This window comes from Mustela lutreola, chromosome 18 (assembly GCF_030435805.1).
Source record: "Mustela lutreola isolate mMusLut2 chromosome 18, mMusLut2.pri, whole genome shotgun sequence".
NCBI lineage: Eukaryota > Metazoa > Chordata > Mammalia > Carnivora > Mustelidae > Mustela > Mustela lutreola.
The window spans coordinates 26306551-26312251 of record NC_081307.1 but is presented as its reverse complement, the minus strand read 5'-3'; positions in this window follow the sequence as shown (position 1 = coordinate 26312251).

Genomic DNA, 5701 nt, shown 5'->3' with positions numbered 1-5701 from the left:
CACAGGTTTTCTGCCTCTGATTTTGAATACTTCTTCTAGAAGTCTTCCATCACTAAAGGAAAAGAGAAGCCATTCATCTATATTTAGTAACCAGTAATATCTCATGTAGTTTAAGGTTAGACTTTGAGTAAATTCAGTCCTCCAGAGCATACCTATCAAGATGATAACTGACATAAATTCTCTGAATTTTAATTCCATAGTTAGTTTCTCTACTCCCTCACTCAGTGACTTTAAAAAACAACTTTTAATAAACTTAATAAGATTTTTTTCTTCAGTAGTCCCAAGGCAATAGCAGATAAAAGCAACAAATTAAGAAGATGGAATTTCTATTCTTCAATCGATATCAGAGGAAGAGATTACAAAACCAAAGTCATTTGCAAGCACTTCAGGCTGAGTCATTTAAGGCAGGGTCAGAAGTTCTACCCACGCTGCAATCCCAAGAAACCCTGGCGCAGACAACCCAGTCGCTAAATTGTTGAGAAAAAGTCAAGGAAGCATATGATACAGTTGGAAAAGATTCCCATCATATGTTTAACTTTACTATCTAGAAAGTGGATATAGGCAGAAAATCTTATTCCCAGTTGACTATAGATAATCAAAGTTTTATTCTTGGAAATTAATATTACTTCCCAATTTTATGTGTTTAGATATAAAACTTGCTTTTTTTGTTGTTGTTCTTTTCCCTTTTTTCTGTTTTTAGTGACCCTACATTGGATGTGAAATTAAATTTAAAGTCAAACACTGTTTAATGTTACCTTTTGGCCTAAGATCTTCAAGTAGCCCTGGAATAATTTGTTATTTGTGTTTTAATTAGAAATTCTCTTAACTGCATTAGAGGTAGAATTGAGAAGTTATGTTATAGTCTGTCATATCAAAATGCACATGCTGGCTTTTTTTTTTTAAATAAGAGGATCTAATATCTATGACCCTACTACCTGTCTTACTACTGCTCAAAAGAGGTACCTCAAGAAAAATAAATTAAATATAGATAGGTTTAAAGGCAAATTAGTGGTGACCAATTCATAAGGAGTAATAAAAGAAATAGCACATTTGAGCAGATGTCAACAGTGCTACTCAGACTTTCTAACAAAATGTTCTTTGTGCTCTTGTCATAGACTGATTTTGAGTTTTCCTGACTCTGAAGAATTAACCAGAGGAGAAGTAGAAATACCAACACATTTCCCTCAGCTGATAGCAAAAAGTGAAATCTCCCACAGAGGCCTGGGAATCAGCAAAACTATCAGCATCATTGGATCTCAGGCATTTATAGTCTGGAAACCTTCCCAGGTGATGGACTAGCAAATCAAGTGATGGTCTATTCATTGTCACAGACAACTAAAGAATATCAGTTTCTCAACCAAGTGACCCATCTCACAATGAAAGAGTTGCTTGGTGGAGGGGGGTGGGGGAGAAGGAATCAATTTTTACCCTGGAATGTATCTGGAAGACCAAAATATTTTTCTTTCCAGCATCTAATAAGATGCTGTAGGCACATGACAATTTTTTTAGTCTATCTGGAAACCTACCCCTTTCTTTTTTAAGGAACAGCACCCTCTTTATCCTTGGAACTATCCCATGATAAATACCTCCCCCCTTTTCCTTTTTTTTCTTCACCTTTTTGCTTCCCCAACATATGCACACTGTAAATACACAGTTCTAGTTGGTGATGCCCTCTTCTTAAGCAATCTTGTTCTCTTGACTTACATTGAGTGATCCAAGCAGGGGCCAATTCAGTGTTCTCCCCTTGGGAATTGGTGGAGGTTTCAAGCTGTGAGACTGGGCATCAATTGGCAGTTGAGCCACTGGAGCAGAGGCTAGGAGATGGCAAGAAGGTGATGGGTAAAGGAGAAGCAGAGGAAAGAAATGGACAGACTCCTGGAGGGTCCACATCCCACATTGCATGCAATGCTACCCATTCCAGGTAGGTAGAAATCTCATGAAAATTGCCTGAGCTCACAGGAGATTTGGACTGAGATCTCTTTAGAGTTGGAAAAAGTTCTCATGAGATTTAAACTGGGATCTCAGGAGATTTGGACCAAGATCATGTGATTTCTCTGAGTTCTCAAGATATTTGAAATGAGTTCTCATGAGATTTCTACCCTCCTGGGTAGAACCGTGAGATTTGGGTAGAAATCCCATGAGTATTGCTCAAGTTCTCCGGAGATTTGGACTGAGATCTCTCCAGATTTGGAATAAGTTCTCATCTCACGATATTTGGAATGAGTTTTCATGATATTTGGGTAAAAATCTCAGAGAACTGCCTAAGTTCTCATGAAATTTGGACTGAGATCTCATATGTCCAGGGAACTGACACTTCCACTCCTTCCAGCATCTAACATGGCAACTCACCACTGCCTCCAGTGGAGACAAGCTGCCCAGCCACACAATCCCTTGTCCCGCCCTGCATCTCAACACTGCCTCTAGTGGCAGTAAAGAACACTGCAAAACCTTCTGGCTGCCCCCGCCCTGCAGCTGACCCTTGCCTCTGGTGGCGTGAACCGACATTGCCTCTTCTCCCAGGGTCTTACACTGTAGCTCTTCACTGCATCCAGTGATTTGAAAGTGCATTGCAACTTCTTCCAGTATCTCGCACTGGAGCTCACCACTGCCTCCAGTAGTGGCAAGCTACAGTGTCCTGTCTCCAGCACCACTTACAGCACAGCTCACCACTAGCTCCAGTGGTAGGAAACTGCACTGCCACTCCTTGCAGCATCCCACCCTGCAGCTTACCACTGCCTCCAGTGGAGAGAAGTTGCACAACCACGCTGCCCATGGACTTGCACTGGAGCTGAACACTGGCCATAAGCAGCACTGCAAAACTTTTAGGCATCCCTCACACTGCAGCTGACCACTGACGCCAGTGGCAAGAATCGACATGACTTCACCTTCCAACATCGCACTATGCAGTTCACCACTGCTTCCAGGGCTAGGTAACTAGATTGCCACTCCTTGCAACATCTCAAATTGCAGCTAACCACTGCCTCCAATGGTGGGAACTGACACTGCCACTTTTTCCAAAACCTTTAGGCATCCCTCGCACTGCAGCTCCCCACAGCCTCTAGTGGTAGGAACATGCATGGCCACTCTTGCAGTCTTGCATTGAAGCTACGCTCTGCCACCAGTGGCAACAAGCTGCAAAACCACAATGCCCATGGTCTCACCCTGTATTTCACCGCTGACTCTAGAGGCGGTAAGGAGCACTGCAAAACCTTCTGGCATCCCTTGCACTGCAGTTGACCACTGCCTCCAGGGGCAGAAACCAACATTTCCATTTCTTCTAGAGTCTTGCAATGCAACTCTCTACTGCCTCCAGTGGCTGCAAGCTGCACTGGCACATCTCTCAGCAGCTCTCACAATGCAGCTCAGCATTGCCTCCAGTAAAAGACTTCTGTCCTGCCAAGCCATCAAGCAGCTCTCATCATTTAGCTTTCCATCAATGGAGGGAGTGCTGAGCTCCACCCCCTGGCATCACAGTACTATGGCACATGCATGGGCAGAATGGGTCAGGGGAACCAGGGACTTAGAAGAGGGCAGCTGTAGGGAGATGCCAGGCCACAGTAGCAAGCAACTGGATGTAGATAGTATATGCCTAATTCCCAGGCTGAACCCACACAAATGTGCATATTTTCTCTAAAGGCAGAGCTAGAGAAATCTGGATTGCCTGGGCAGTGTGGCACAGCCAGAGATGACCTCCGAAAAGAGACACCTAGGCAGCCTTGATTGATGGAGAAGCCCTGAACACCATAGAGACAGACAGTCCAAATGGAACTGACAGTCCTTAGTGTAAAATAGCCTATAGACAGATATTCAGAGTGTGGGTCTCTCCACCCTAGAGGCCAAGCAGGTGGTTGGAGATTGGCTCTAGCTCCAGAGCCCCAGAGTGTCCCCTGCAGCCCAAAGGCAACTTATAGAGTGCACACTTCATATACATAAGCTGCAGAGGTCAGGTTAACCAGGGACCTGGAATAGGAGAGAGACCAGGTAATGGGAGGAAACTACTGGGGATACGGGACATCTAAATTTTTCCAAGACTTACTCTGCACAATTGGGTCTATTCCACTTTAGGGCAGAGCTGGAGGGCTTCAACTGCCCTGCCATGTCGGGGCCTGACCACTGGCCTGGTTAGCCAGCCAAAGGAAGTGCCTAGGAGCCTTGAGTTCTGGAGAAGCTTGCCACCCTCTTGGGCAATCTGTCTAAATGGTGAATGACAGTCACAAACTTAAAGCTGCCATGTCAGAAGTTTCCCTCTAACCTGAGAGCTATGCAGGTGCTTGGAAATCAGCCGGGTCTGGAGTGCTCTGGCTATCCAAAGCTGACTGATAGGTAAGAATGAGCATGCGGGCCCAGTAGGCCAAGGGACCTAAAGAAGGACCTAAAGAAGGGAGAGGCAAGGTCTAGGCAGCAGGCACTAGGAGATACATGTTATCATCCTAATTTGAGTCTGAACCTACACAAAAGCATATATTCTCCCCGAAGAAAGAGGTAGAGAAATGTGGACTGACAAGGTGCAGATGAAACACCTGCAGGTCAGATGGGAAAGGGCAACTGCACAGAGAGATCAGGTCACAGGAGTAGGGTATTTGGAGGTACCTGGCATCTGCCTCATTCAAAGCCTTAGACTAAACAAATGCACAAATTCCCACTGAATGCCAACCTGGAGGCAACTGCATTGCCTTGCCAGTGCCAGGAGGGGGCGGCAGCCAAGGGATCCTCCTTGCAAGAGAAGCCAGGGGCTCCGGGCAGGCAGTCCAAATGGACTGACTGTTGCCACATTCAGTGGCAACCTCTGATAGATTCTCAGGGTTGGGATCCCTCCACCCAGGAGGCTATTGGACCACCTGAAGTCCCACAGGCCTGGAGGGCCCTGCTTTCCCCAAAATAGGCTAGAGGGTACCTATTGGGCATGCCTGAGGTGCACGAGTGCAGGAAGCCAGCGACCAGAACAGGGCAGGTATGCCCAGAGGCCAGGCTGACCCTTGCCCCCCAAAGCCTCTGCCTAATTCTAAACCCTATACTATGCAAATGTACATATTTGCCCCCAAAGTGAAGCTAGAGATATCCAGACTGACTTGCCTGGACGGGGCCTATGTGGCCGCTAGGGCATCCTGCACTAAGAGACATCTGGGAGTTTTGATGCCTGGTAAACCCAAACCCCATCAGGCAGACAGCCTTTTCCAGTGGGGACAGTGGCCTCAGAAAGGTTTTTGTGGGGAGAGAGCCTTCTGCGCTGGAGGGTGCTCAGATGGTTCCAGACTAACTCAAGTTCCCACCAGCTTAAAGGGCTCTGGCTGGCCCCGGTTGCTCTTGGCCTACTGAAGAGATACAAACTGTGTATTCTCGAGCTGCACAATTCAGGGGAGCCGGTGACCTAGGGACAGGGCAGGGGTCTCGAATGGATTGTTGGGGTAGAAGGTATCTGCTTTATCTTAATTGTTAACCCCCACAAATAAGCATATTCTCCCAGAAGGCAGAGCTGGAGAAATCGGGTCAGCCTTGAGCCGGTGGGGCAGCATGGGATGGTCTAGGTCACAGAACTCTGGGAGCCCTGGCTGTTTGAGAAGCCTCTGCGCCCAGTCAGGCATCCACTCCAAAGGGGGAGTGTCTGCCACCAGTTGAAGAAGCATGAATACATTTACATTTACTTTTTTTTATTGCAAGGGAGATTTCTGACTTTCCCTAAAAACTACCTCAGCGACTCTGA